We start from the raw sequence: 15,326 nt of genomic DNA on the forward strand, positions 1-15,326 counted from the left end.
CCACAGACGAAAAGCTCCGTCCTGTCTACAAAAAAGTCGAACGCCAAACACAAAAAATTATAATCCACATTTGAAAGGTACCTAAACAAATAGCTTAAATATACTAAAATAGTATTACTAAATAGTTTTAATAATTAATAACAATAATTAAGCACTAATAATTAATAATTATTATTAATTATTAGACCCGACCCCCTAATGTCCTTCAACTAGCAGCGAGTGTGTACATACGAAGGATTAAACGCTTGCCAGGAAAACTTAGACTCCATATATAGTAATTACATAATCACGTCCACCGCCACGAAAAAAAAGAATAAAAATCAAAATCCAAGAACATAATCCCCAAGCCGCAATTAAGATCATTAAAACCGGATTAACAAGAAATATTATAATTTAACTACAAAAATTTTAATTCAAGTACAAAACCTTTACTTCCAAATAAATTTTAGCCAATCACAAAAAAATTTAAGCCACCGAAGCTCAAAACAAACATACACAAATAAAACCTTTCTAGTATAGAAATAAATGCTAAACACAATTTAAACACTATACACAAAAACTTCAAACACTGAAGACATTAAAAATCTAAGACAAAATACAGAAACAAACAAAAACTATTTTTATGTTCTTTGCCCTTTTTCGTTTTGGCATTATTTTAACCATTCATGACAAAGAATAAAAATTTAGACACCCATCTTGCTCCTAATGGTTCTCATCCTACAAAAAGACTAAAACTCCAAATACTAAAACCTAAGCCTCAAACAAGGAAATTTAAAACTGAAAAAATACATATTATGATGCCCTAACAAAACAAAATTAAATCTAAATACCAAAAATTGACAACAAATAAAAAATTTCAGCCCATCACGATAAAAATTAAGCCATGTAAAAAATCTTAGAACCAATAGAGCACAGTTGAATACCTCCTAATACCAAAAGTTAAATGCAAAACACGCAATTCAAACCCTATAGATAAAACTTCAAATGCTAGAAAACTTTAAATCTAATACACAAACTTAAACTCTGAATGCAAGAACACAAATCTAATAAATGAACACTTCAACCAAACAAAAAAATAAGAAAAAAAGACACACAAACTGTCAATGCTAACAATTAAAAAGGAAACTTAATGTGAAACCATAAACCCACAAACAATAGTTTAAACATCATATATAAAATGGAACCTCACACGCCAAAATAGATACCTAGTTTTAAAAAACTCACTCAAATTGAAAAAAGCTCTCATACATAAACTAAAACCCAAGAGACAACAGCTAAAATAACATGAAAAGAATAGAACCCGACGAAAAGAAATCAATTGTATTGTTGCAGGCGTCATAGATATAAAAACGACACGTTTCTCCTTTGGGAGGTGGGGAATGATGCAATTTATTCTCTTAAAATGTGCTTATAAATATGAAGTCAGTCTTGTGATTTTTCTCACCTATCATATGTTTCTTGTGTAAAATATATATATATATATATATATATATATATATATATATATATATATATATATATATATATATATATATATTTAATTATTCATACATTTAACCTAAATATTTATATACTTAATTCATTTAATTTATTAAATGATCATCATTAAATTGTTTAATTTTTATTTTTAATGATCCTCATTAAAAATTATAAAGAATCTTTAAACGGCAGTATTTATAAACGGTTTTGTTTATAAAATTTCCGGGGAAAATTAGCGGGAAACAAATAGAATCCATTGTTTTTTGTGTTAAGATTCATATCCATAGTTGCTCAAGCTATCTAACTGTCAATCCATTGTTCAAGTTATGTCAAGACTGTCAACATGTCAATCATGTCCCATATTTGTCTTATCTTTCAAATTGCTCATTATCTTTAAATACTTATGCAATGAAAAAAGTTTTTGACGAGGAAATAAGGAGCAACACTTAAACTTCAAAAAACAGAAATTGTCCTTTAAGTGGATGACTACCCTCTCCTCAATCCCTGATTAAGGCCGTGATTAAGTGAACTTGAAAACATCGAGCTTCAGAATTGAAGTAAGGTTAGCCTTCTGTCTTTTGATTCTCTAGAGACCGTTGGTTGTCAAAACTTCAAATAGTACCAATTATCAAGTCTTGTCAAAGGTTTTGATTGACAGCTTCCTTTGGTGAGATGTTTCAGCCGAGAAATAGTAATATATTTGGCTGGGTAAAAATAAGATTTTAATATTTAAAGTAAAATAAAAATTTTAAGATTTAAATTTTTTTTTAATTTAAATTTTTTTTTAATTTTTTACTTAAAATTTAAGTAAAATAAAATTTTATTAGTTAAAGATATACGCAACTTACAAATTAGCTTACGTAAAGAAACTTCTGTATTCTCATATTTTTATTGCATATATGAGGGGTTTCACCCCCTCGTCAGTACCTCACTCTTCACGCTAAAGCTTAAAATTTGTCAAAATTTCTTAAGAATGACCCCTGAATAACAAAAGCCGTAGAATAAATAGTTGGAATTTCTAAAATACTTTAACGTAAAGAGCGAGGTATTAGGAGGTGAGCCCCTCATATGCGTAATAATTTCTGTTCCTTTTACAGAAATTATTATGGAATATTTACAGGAATTAATATTTACAGGAAAATAATAACAGGAATATTCTGTTCCTTTCAGTTGAAAAACTTTGCCATATTTATTTTTTCATTGTTTATTTTTAATAATGCTAGAAAAATCCTGCGCTCCCTTCATGGAAATTTTCTTCCCCCATGACAAATTCCTCCGTGAAAAGTTCCCCCAACATATCCCACTCTTCTCAACCCCTGCCCCAAACCAAATGAAAACGCCCCAGAAAACGTCTGTACACTTCCCAATAACCATTACTATATGTAAGCACTGGTCAGTGTTAGTAGCTTGTAGCCCCTCCCATGGGGACTGTGGGGGAGTAGGTCATCTCAGAATTTAAATCCGGTGACTTTTGGAAAATAATTAGCGTGCGACGGGGGCCTAGGCACCCTCCGATTTTCTTGGTCACTTAAAAAGGCACTAGAACTTTTCATTTCCGTTAGAATGAACCCTATCGCAACATTCTAGGACCACTGGGTCGATACGATCACCCCTGAAAAAAAAAACAAATAAACACGCATCCGTGATCTGCCTTCTGACAAAAAATAAAAAATTCCACATTTTTAAACAGTTCGTAGTAACGAACTGTAGTAAGGAGCGACTAGGCTCAATAGTAACCAAAACTCTAAAAAAATGGAATTTCATACCGATAGTTATATCAAAAGAATGGCATTTTAATGCTGATTTAAATATATAAGTTTCATCAAGAATAGTCTTACCCATCAAAAATTACGAGCCTGAAAATATTTGCCTCATTTTAGAAAATAGGAGGAAACACCCCCTAAAAGTCATACGATCTAAACGAAAATCACACCATCAGATTCAGCGTATCAGAGAACCTTGTCGTAGAAGTTTCAAGCCCCAATCTATAAAAATGTGGAATTTCGCATTTTGTGCCAGAAGACAAATCACAGATGCGTGTTTATTTGTTTTTTTTTTCCAGGGGTGATGGGAAATTAGAGGGCACCTAGGCCCCTCCCACGTCATTCTTACCCAAAGTTACCGGATCAAAATTCTGAGATAGCCATTTTATTCACCATAGTCGAAAAACCCAATAACTATGTATTTGTGGACGACCTACTCCCCCGCAGTCCCGTTGGAGGGGCTGCAAGTTACAATCTTTGACCTGTGTGTACATATAGTAATGGTTACTAAGAAGTGTACAGACGTTTTCAGGGGGATTTTTTTGGTTTGGGGGATTTTTTTACATATAGTAATGGTTATTGGGAAGTGTACAGGTGTTTTCAGGAGAATTTTTTGGTCGGGGAGAGGGGTCGAAAAGAGGGGGATATACTGGGGGAACTTTCCATCGAGGACTTGGTCATGGGGGAAGAAAATTTCCATGAAGGGAGCGCAGGATTTACTAACATTATTAAAAAAAAAAACATTGAAAAAATATATATGAAAAAGTTTTTTTTCAGCTGGAAGTAAGGAGCAGCATCAAAACTTAAAACGAACAGAAATTATTACCCATATGAGGGGCTCACCTCCTCCTAATACCTCGCTCTTTACGCTAAAGTATTTTTAGTAATGTCAACTATTTATTCTACGGCTTTTGTGATTCAGGGGTCATTCTTAATTAATTGGGCCAAAATTTAAGATTTAGTGTAAAGAGAGAGGTACTGACGACGGGGTGAACCCTCTCATATGTGTAATAAAAATATGAGAATAAAAAATTCTTCACGTAAGCTAGTTTATAAGTTACGTATATCTTTTACTTATAAAACCATTCGTAATAAATTAAATTTCTAGTTGCCTTTTTTTATTAACCAAAAAATTGGAGGGCAACTAGGCTTCCTCCCCCGCTCTTTTTTCCCAAAATCATTCGATCAAAATTATGAGTAAGCCATTCAGCAAAAAAAAAAAAAAAAAAAAAAAAATTCAAATTTTGTTTCAATTATTACTCTGCGGAGAGCCAAAATCAAAACATACATTTATTCAAAAACATTCAGAAATTAAATAAAAAAACAAGTTTTTTCAACTGAAAGTAAGGAGCGACATTAAAACTTAAAACGGACACAAATTACTTCGTATATAAAAGGGGCTGCTTCCTCATCAACGCCCCGCTCTTTACGCTAAAGTTTTTTACTGTTTTAAAAAGAAGAGTTGGGAGAAAGAGTCAAACTTTAGCGTAAAGAGCGGGGCGTTGATGAAGAAGCAGCCCCTTTTATATACGAAGTAATTTCTGTTCGTTTTAAGTTTTAATGTCGCTCCTTACTTTCAGTTGAAAAAACTTGTTTTTTTATTTAATATATTTAAAATCAGCATTAAAATGCGATTCTTTTGATGTAGCTATTGGTACCAAAATTCCATTTTTTAGAGTTTCGGTTACTATTGAGCCGGGTCGCTCTTTACTACAGTTCGTTACTACGAACTGTTTGATAAAGTTGGAGGACAAGCAATATAAACAAAGGTATTTTATTTCAAATGACAATACAATTAAGTATGTAACTACAAAGAAGGATAGAATGTAAGGAAAATGAATTTTCCTGTTACCGGTATTAGACGATTAATCTTATAAGTACGGCTCTTGTATTGGAACCCCCTGTGGAACTTTGGGATCAAAGCATCAATGAAGAATCCTTTCAGCTTGGGAAAAATCTTTTCGGTCCAAAAGCCTGGATTGCGGTCTATCTTTTCAATGTAGAAGTCTTTCTGGGTAAAAATCATGAAAAAGCAAGTATATAGCTGAGCACATTCAAGCTGACTGATTGTACTTGGTAAAAGTAGTCGTGGCCTCGTTTGGGGTTGACCAGTCCATTCTTTCCAACTTCCATGCAATAGTCCGCCTTAGACTCTTTTCGGTTCTTTATCCACTAGCCTATCCCCAAATTTCTCGCAGTTTCGCAGTTCCATACCTCGCTTTGATTTAATTTTCCCCATGATTTCGGCTTTGTGTGCATAACTTTCCTGAAGGCTCCTGACTATTTCTCATTTCTATGTTTCTTCATTGCATTGAAATAATTTATGAAAATTTCACACTAGTAACAAGCAGCTGATTATTCCAGCTTGTCATTTTCGTCTCTAGGGGTTATTATCGGCGATCTGAAACGATTCTTTATGGCAACCGACGTGTAAAAATTTCAGGTAGCTGAAAATATTCTAGGGGACTGTTAGAAAACAGGAAAATACATCAAAAAATGGTTCCAATCATCTTATAGGTTATTGTCTTCTGCACATGATAGTACCAATTTTGTTCCAAAAGCAATATCCTTCATAGAGTACACTTGTGAAAAATACCTAGACATTTTCTAAGATTTCTAAGCAATTAGAGGAAATAGAACAAAATCCTTTCAAACATTTTGTAGCATCTTCAAGAAGCTATGGCCTGATATTAAAAGCGGCATCTTCCGCCAATGAATACTTGAGTACTTTTTAAATATAAATTTTCAATTTAACATGGGATTTTTGAGTTCCATCAGTTCACTTAATCACCCCCTTAATATGTCCACCAAAGGGAAGACTAAGATACTTCACGGAAGCTGATGCAGAGATTGTGGCAGGCCCAACTTAAAGAATTATATTTAGAGGCTGTTGGGGACCGAAAACAAGGAATTTAGTTTTGAAGGAACTTCAACCTTGTAAATCTGACCTCGTTGAACCTAGTGTAAATAGTATACACCACAATCTGTGATTCCTGAAGGTTGCCAGACGTAAGGAGAGTGTACTCGGCAAAGAATGATGACTTGCATCTATGTAGGGCTCAATAACGTAGGGGGGAGTGTGACGTTTAGAGAGTCTAATAGCACTTCTGAACATGGTAGGACTAAAAAAAGAGCCCTGTTTTACTCCACAAACAACATGAATGAGATTACTGGTCTGGTCATTTACGCTAACTGATGCACCCTGATATCATTTCAAGAGGTAAGGTCTTATGAAAGGATTTGCTCCACTCCTTAGAAGAGACAAAATGGCTCGAGAAAGCAAAAAGGAATCAAAAGCTTTTGGTGTGTCAATAGTGCAGATAGTGTGAAAAACACCTAAATGTTTTTCTTTGATAATTTGTACCAGGGGTACAAATTGATCAGGGGTAATTTGATCAAGTTGATCAGGGGTAATTTGATCAGGTTGATCAGGGGTAATTTGATCAGGTTGATCAGGGGTAATTTGATCAAGTTGATCAGGTTGATCAGGGGTAATTTGATCAGGTTGATCAGGGGTAATTTGATCAGGTTGATCAGGGGTAATTTGATCAGGTTGATCAGGGGTAACTTGATCAAGTTGATCAGGTTGATCAGGGGTAATTTGATCAGGTTGATCAGGGGTAATTTGATCAGGTTGATCAGGGGTAATTTGATCAAGTTGATCAGGTTGATCAGGGGTAATTTGATCAGGGGTACATAAAAAAGTTGTGTATGCAGAGTGGATACCAAGGTCTTCACAAAAGCCGAACTGACAGTCTCTATGGTCGTGCTTTTGACTAATTTTGTCTTGAAGGATCGTTGCAAACATGTTTCCTAAGGCTGAACGTACACTTACTTAGAGGCGCCATTTGGACCAAGTCTTGGGGTGGGCATGAACTCCATCTTGCCCCCCCCCCGAATCACTTTATGTCGCGTAATCATCTAGGAAATGGGCATTTGACAAAACTCGAGAATTTTATTATGTATCTAACCTACTTTCATTGTTTACAATGATTAATAGCAAATAGCGTAATCACCCCAAGGGTCGTCAGGTAATTACGCTCTTTGGTTAATAGGCGTGCAGTAATTTTAAATCAATCGGACAGAATGGATTATGTTGGACATAATGGATTATTATGGCCGGCAAAGAGCCCTTTGTGGTGGAAGCTTGGGCCCCCTGGAAAATCTGGGGTGGGCATTTGCCCACCCCTGACCCCCCTCCCCAATGGCGCCTCTGCACTTACTAAGTGATGTGAATCGCAGGATTTGTGATCTTCATTCTTTTTAGGAACACACGTTGCTAAACTGTCACTTTGGGCTCATATTGTAGGGTGATGACAACTTGCAATAAATTGAAAGGGATTCAGTTAATTTAGGAGTTGCAAGAGGTAAATGCTCAGGTTGAAGTTTGTGTGAGTTTCCATTTGTCTAATTCAATCAGGTTTCACTTTCACTGCCCTTGGTCAATTTAATTTGGTGGCACTTTTCTGGCCCATAGGTTTTGTTTGAATGTGACAAACGTCTTATTGACAAAGGAAGCGCGAAATAAAATACAACTTCACGGAAAAAATATTGTATCTATAATATTAAGTGTTTTGTTCATGTGTTTGCTGTTCATTCATTAACAATAAAATCGATTGAGCTGAGGTTGAAGCTATGATCCTCTTTAAAATTGAAGTACCAAGGACAGTGTGAATGAAATCTGACCGTTTGTATGGAAACTTACACACCTAATACATTTTAAAAATTAGACTATATTGTGAATTCAATTTTTATTTGAATTATTTAATTAATTAACACCTTTATTATTTTTATTTTAATTATTTAATTTAATTAAATTTATTCATTATTATTTTTTAATTATTTAATTATTTTAATTTAATTTATTATCTAATTATTTTAATTAACACCTTTAAATGCAGAAGTTAGTGTTTGATTGTATCAGGCGTCAACTTAAAAAAGGGGGCGTCAACTTAAGAAAGGGGGTGTCAACTTAAAACGATGGTGCAAAATCAGCAAAGAATAGGCTAAAAACACAACAACAAGCATCTTAAGATAATATATTTTCCCTTTAAAGATGTAGTTGTCTTTGCAAACCAACTGATTACTAATTTTTTTAAACTAAGAGGGTTGTCAAATTTTAACTAATTAGCTTTACTCATTTATTTGCACTACTCATTCTGGCAATACTGTCGAAAATGTAGTACCGCTGGAAAACCTAATTTTAAAACAACCAAAAGAAAAATCTTTGAAATTGTGGTTTTCAGGCGCAAAAAACTTCACATAACCTCAAACTAAAGACAGTTTCAGGTTAAAAAACATGAAATTAAAACCTCACAAACAAATTTCAATTATAATTCCATGCTCTGAATATGATACCCAAATAGTCCTATTTTGGATAAATACAGATATAAAGTACATAGGGTAAGAAGCAACAGAGCAATCTCATGACTCGCTTGTAACCCTGCAGGATATATCCTAATGAAAACTTCTAAGGAATTGCAGAAGATAAAACTATAGGCCAGAAAATCTAATTGCGAGCTTTAGCCTTTAAACCCTGAGACATCCTTTGTAATTTTTTTTTTTTTTTTTTTAGCTTCATCTCTAAAAAAATATTCTCCAGAGATTGTGTCTATTTCTGAGGAAGTCGCCGATTTAGAATCTGGTGGTAGGTCACCAGATGTGCGAACAAGACATGATGATGTATTTAGCCTAGGTGACAACTACAAGTATGCAAAGTTTCTTATTTTATATTATTAGTTTTGTATATTATTATATAGTATTATTATAGTATATTATATTTATTATAGTATAATAATATTATATATATTATTATAGCATCATAGTATTATAATAATATAGTATAATATATTATGTAATATTTAATATATTATAATATAATATATATAATATATAATAATATATTATAATAATATATAATATATATATTATATTATAATATATATTATAATAATATTAAAATATTATATATACATATTATTATAGTATTAGATAGTTTATTATTAATCTGCTACATTATGTCATGCTAATACATTGACATCGTTCTGCTCGATATTTAGTTACTCCACAGCTTATGGACAGTATTTATTTGATTAAATTTATTCGTAAGTCAATTACTGCTGAAACTCCAGACGATTTGCTATTTTTGCTATCTTGAAGAGTAGTTGATTTAGTTTAATGAAGCTTTTAATAGTCTGGGGGAAGGTATAGTGTGAACAAACTATAATTCAAATTATAATATAATCAAAGTTATAAGCTATAAATTATGTAATCAAAAATCTATAATTTAGGGGAAAAGTGCCATTTCGTGACAGTACGGCCAGTAAAATTGGGATCTTATATAAATAGCTTGTTGATAGTTTAAATCGGTCGAGTATTCTAGAATTATATCCCAGTAGCAGTAGGGCCACCACAGTTGTTTGGTAGCGCAAAAATTACAGAAAGCAACCCTTTATAGGTAAAACCTCTTTGATTACTTCAAATACATTAGGGGCTTAATTGCCACAGGGCAGTGGGTTTGCTGCCGGACCATGGTTTGCCCCCCAGACCCCTAGTTTGTCCCTCCGGTTGAAAAAGTAGTTTTTTTAAAAATCTTGTCAAAACTAAGATAAGCCTGCATAATTCAAGCAACCACAGAAAAAAGGCAATTTTCTTTAGTTTATCTTTATCTATAGGTTACTTTATGGTTCATTTTTAACTTTTCACAGTCATTTTCACTTGATTTGGGAAAATTGGCGCCAGCTTTGCCCCCCCCCCCAGAATTTTGACGACATTACGCAACTGAACTACGTTAAGACTATCAGTATTGATTCCAATCAACCCTATCCCAATATTCTTGGACACATTGTTCAATACTATTACGAATACCATGGTTCAATACTATGAACCACATGGTTCAATACTATTACGAATACCATGGTTCAATACTATGAACCACATGGTTCAATACTATTACGAATACCATGGTTCAATACTATGAACCACATGGTTCAATACTATTACGAATACCATGGTTCAATACTATGAACCACATGGTTCAATACTATTACGAATACCATGGTTCAATACTATGAACCACATGGTTCAATACTATTACGAATACCATGGTTCAATACTATGAACCACATGGTTCAATACTATTACGAATACCATGGTTCAATACTATGAACCACATGGTTCAATACTATTACGAATACCATGGTTCAATACTATGAACCACGTGGTTCAATACTATTACGAATACCATGGTTCAATACTATGAACCACATGGTTCAATACTATTACGAATACCATGGTTCAATACTATGAACCACATGGTTCAATACTATTACGAATACCATGGTTCAATACTATTACGAATACCATGGTTCAATACTATGAACCACATGGTTCAATACTATTACGAATACCATGGTTCAATACTATGAACCACATGGTTCAATACTATTACGAATACCATGGTTCAATACTATGAACCCCATGGTTCAATACTATTACGAATACCATGGTTCAATACTATGAACCACATGGTTCAATACTATTACGAATACCATGGTTCAATACTATGAACCACATGGTTCAATACTATTACGAATACCATGGTTCAATACTATGAACCACATGGTTCAATACTATTACGAATACCATGGTTCAATACTATGAACCACATGGTTCAATACTATTACGAATACCATGGTTCAATACTATGAACCACATGGTTCAATACTATTACGAATACCATGGTTCAATACTATGAACCACATGGTTCAATACTATTACGAATACCATGGTTCAATACTATGAACCACATGGTTCAATACTATTACGAATACCATGGTTCAATACTATGAACCACATGGTTCAATACTATTACGAATACCATGGTTCAATACTATGAACCACACGGTTCAATACTATTACGAAGAAAACGTACATTTATGGTGAGCCTTCCCTGGAAAAATACCGGACCTTAAACTGTTTTAGCAGGGAATTGAAACTTCTTTTATTTGGTTCTTAAACGTGATAGTTTCCCTCAAAAAGTGTAATTACTGCCAATACCCCTTCCAGTTAATGAACTTGGATAAGGGCTTCCCTCTTTTCCCTAAAATTGTGAAATGCTCTTTTGTTAGTAACTGTTTATTAGTAACTTCAAACTTTTAAATGAAATGAGTCAAAAAAATAATAATATTTCAGAGATTAGAAATAACTCATATCCTGAGGTGTTAATTTGATTTGAAAAATCCAATAAGAGTAAATAAAGAAAAACAATATAGAAGAATAGAAATATAATTAACTGCATTAGTATATGGTTTCAGAAAACGTAAATACACCAGAAGAAAACAACAAACTGAGGGTGCGAATTGATAAAATAGCAGAGCGGCTCAGTCGTTGGCTCATTTCTTGAGCCTTTTACAAGAATTTCACCTGAAGAAACCTTTTGTATAAATTATAAATTTACATACTACCATTTTTGTAATACTTGAAATTGTTTTTTCATTTCAATTAGAACAAGTAAGCTCCACTACTCACCACTACGGATTCTGAGCATTACCACTATTAATGCTCATGACCACGACCTACTCAATATTTGCTCGCAAACCATAATTTGGGAACCACTATCTTAGGGGACTTTGGGAACCACTATCTTTTGGGAACCACTTTACAAGAATTTTACATAAAGAAACCTTTTGCATGAATTATACATTTACATACTGCCTTTTTTAGAAGAGTGAGGTTATCCCTCTCTCCCTCTTAAACCTTCTAAAAAGCTTCAGTGTCATCTGTACTTTACGGGAACCCAGATGTATTTTCATCTGTATGGTTTTTATTTGTCAAGATACCCACACACAAAAAGCAAAATCATAATCTAAATCAAAAGTATAGAAAAAAGAATAGTTATTAGAATAATTACATTCTTGACTCCTAATTGAATTTCATGATTCAATTCACAAGATGAAGCATGAAACAAAATAGTAAATTTTACCAAAGCAGTTATTTTTGTTGTATATCATACAAAAAATTCGAAAATTGTGACAAAAAAAAACATTTAAATGAAAATTAGCAACTTTTAAATCAATCTGCAGGGATTGTTACAGCAATACTTTGAATTGACAAATCAACAAATTACGTAATAATTGATTTCCCAAATGTTTGAAAAAACTATTTTTAAAAAGTAAAGAAAGTATGAATAAAACTTAATCAATACCAGACTAATTAAGCTAGAGTCATTGTTTTTATTATAATGATATTAAATCCCAAAAGTTTTACTTTTTTCGATATTGTAATGATAAAAGAAAAACAGTTAAAATTTATTTTGTTGTCATTTAAGCGCAAATGACACCCCTTACATTTATCGAGCTTAGGCCATGTAGCCCTACTCTTATTTGTAGTCATTTTTGTTCCTTTTAACTTTTACGTGATCATTTATTCTAAGTTTTACTAGTTTTAGTATTCGTGTATTCATCAACGGTATGTGATATTTTTGTGTTTGATATAATTACTCTTTTTAATTTCTGTTCATTTATGGTTTCATTTGCTCATTCATAGCGATTCGCGATTCACACGAATAGCGCTAAATGCGCCATTTGCTTCTCCTTTGTTCATCATCTTTGCCGATCTTGCTTTATCACTAGTCTGCTATGCAGAAAGCATTATGGATTTTAATGTGCTATCCAGTGTAATAGTGAATTTTTCATTTTGCTGCTTTTGGAAGCATGGATTGCTCTTTATTAAAATTTTGTTACCCCGAACTCTTTGGTTATATCGTGAAAAATCGCTTATAAACATTGAAGTTTCATAATCTTGTCTTTGTGTACAGTACTGTAACGTCGACAAGTACTCTTTTTACCAGGGTTAGCAACTCGGATAAACGTCGAAAAGTACTCTTTTTAACAGCGTAAGAAACTTGGATAAACGTCAAAAAGTACTCTTTTTACCAGCGTAAGAAACTTGGATAAACGTCAAAATGTAATCCACTATCTTAAGTGGAATGTTGAATAATCTTCTTTTTATTTACAGTACTATAACGTCAAATGCCTCTTTTAATAAAAATTCATAAAAATTTAATTTTGTTTTTAGTACTCTTGGCATGGACTGCTCTTTATTTACATTTTGTTGCCCCGTACTCTTTGGCTATATCGTTAAAAATCGCTTATAAACGTTGAAATTTAATAATGTTCTCTTTATCTACAGTACTGTAACGTCGAAAAGTACTCTTTTTACCAGGGTTAGTAACTCGGAAAAACTTCGAAAAGTACTCTTTTTACCAGCGTAAGAAACTTGGATAAACGTCGAAAAGTACTCTTTATTAGCGTAAGAAACTTAGATAAACGTCAAAATGTACTCCACTATCTTAAGTGGAATGTTGTATAATCTTCTCTTTATTTACCGTACTATAACGTCAAATGTCTCTTTTAATAAAATTTCATAAAAATTTAGTACTCTTGGCATGGACTGCTCTTTATTTACATTTTGTTATCCCGAACTCTTTGGCTATATCGTTAAAAACCGCTTATAAACGTTGAAATTTAATAATCTTCTCTTTTGGTACAGTACTATAACGTCGAAAAGTACTCTTTTTACCAGGCTTAGTAACTCGGAAAAACTTCGAAAAGTACTCTTTTTACCAGCGTAAGAAACTTGGATAAACGTCGAAAAGTACTCTTTATTAGCGTAAGAAACTTGGATAAACGTCAAAATGTACTCCACTGTCTTAAGTGGAATATTGTATAATCTTCTCTTTATTTACCGTACTATAACGTCAAATGTCTCTTTTAATAAAACTTCATAAAAATTTAGTACTCTTGGCATGGACTGCTCGTTATTTACATTTTGTTATCCCGAACTCTTTGGCTATATCGTTAAAAATCGCTTATAAACGTTGAAATTTAATAATCTTCTCTTTTTGTACAGTATTATAACGTCGAAAAGTACTCTTTTTACCAGGGTTAGTAACTCGGAAAAACTTCGAAAAGTACTCTTTTTACCAGCGTAAGAAACTTGGATAAACGTTGAAAAGTACTCTTTATTAGCGTAAGAAACTTGGATAAACGTCAAAATGTACTCCACTATCTTAAGTGGAATGTTGTATAATCTTCTCTTTATTTACCGTACTATAACGTCAAACGTCTCTTTTAATAAAAATTCATAAAAATTTAGTACTCTTGGCATGGACTGCTCTTTATTTACATTTGTTACCACGAACTTCGGCTATATCGTTAAAAATCGCCTATAAACGTCAAAATTCAATAATCTTCTCTTTGTGTACAGTACTGTAACGTCGGAAATTACTTTCTTTTTTACCAGGGTTAGCAACATGGATAAACGTCAAAAAGTACCCCTTTTACCAGCGTAAGAAACTTGCATAAACGCCAAAAAGTATGCCACTATCTTAAGGAGTATGTTGTCAATAACTTAACAATTTAAATAATCTTCTATGTATTTACAGTACTGTAACGTCAAACGCCTCTTTCAATAAAAATTCATAAAAATTTGATTTTATTTTTAGTACTCTTTACATGGACTGCTCTTTAATTAGATTTTATACCACAAACTGTTTGGTTGATTGGTTAATAATCACCTATAAACGTCAAAGAGTACTCCACTATCTTAAAGGTAATATTATCAATAACTACTATTTAAATAATCTTCTATATTTAAATAAACATTAAATAATTGAATTACAATTTAAATAATACTCTCTTTATTTACAGTACTGTAACGTCAAACGCCTCTTTTTACCAACGTAAGCAACTTGGACTTTTACGAGCTTTGAGACCAAAAGATGCAAAAGAGAGCCAATTGGCTGGAGAGTAAGTGAAAATACGTCATTTTTCTAATAGAAAATTCACCTGTAAGTAACTGCTATGACACTAATCTACCTTTTCATGTTATTTTAAAATTTGTTATTTTAAGCCTATATAACATTGAATTGCACGAATCTTTCCACAAAATATGATAGTTGTCAATTTAGCTATATATCTAGCAATCAATATTGGGTTTAGATAAAAAATTATGCCAATATATGATATATGATATTGTGAGAAATAGTATGAATAATATAATGTAAAATATTCACATAAATAA

The 15,326-nt window shown here is 32.6% G+C and overlaps 1 protein-coding gene across 1 annotated transcript in view; it reads left to right on the forward strand.

The window, feature by feature from the left end:
* The first annotated feature begins 8,798 nt into the window (after positions 1-8,798).
* The window catches only part of LOC136042665 (proton channel OtopLc-like), a 48,058-nt gene continuing 41,530 nt past the window's right edge, over positions 8,799-15,326 (forward strand). The window contains exons 1-2 of the mRNA XM_065727628.1: positions 8,799-8,950; positions 14,954-15,052. The gene's annotated coding sequence lies outside the window, so the exon portion shown is untranslated. The remainder of the gene's footprint in view (positions 8,951-14,953; positions 15,053-15,326) is intronic.

This window comes from Artemia franciscana, unplaced genomic scaffold (assembly GCF_032884065.1).
Source record: "Artemia franciscana unplaced genomic scaffold, ASM3288406v1 Scaffold_1689, whole genome shotgun sequence".
In the NCBI taxonomy this organism is placed as follows: domain Eukaryota; kingdom Metazoa; phylum Arthropoda; class Branchiopoda; order Anostraca; family Artemiidae; genus Artemia; species Artemia franciscana.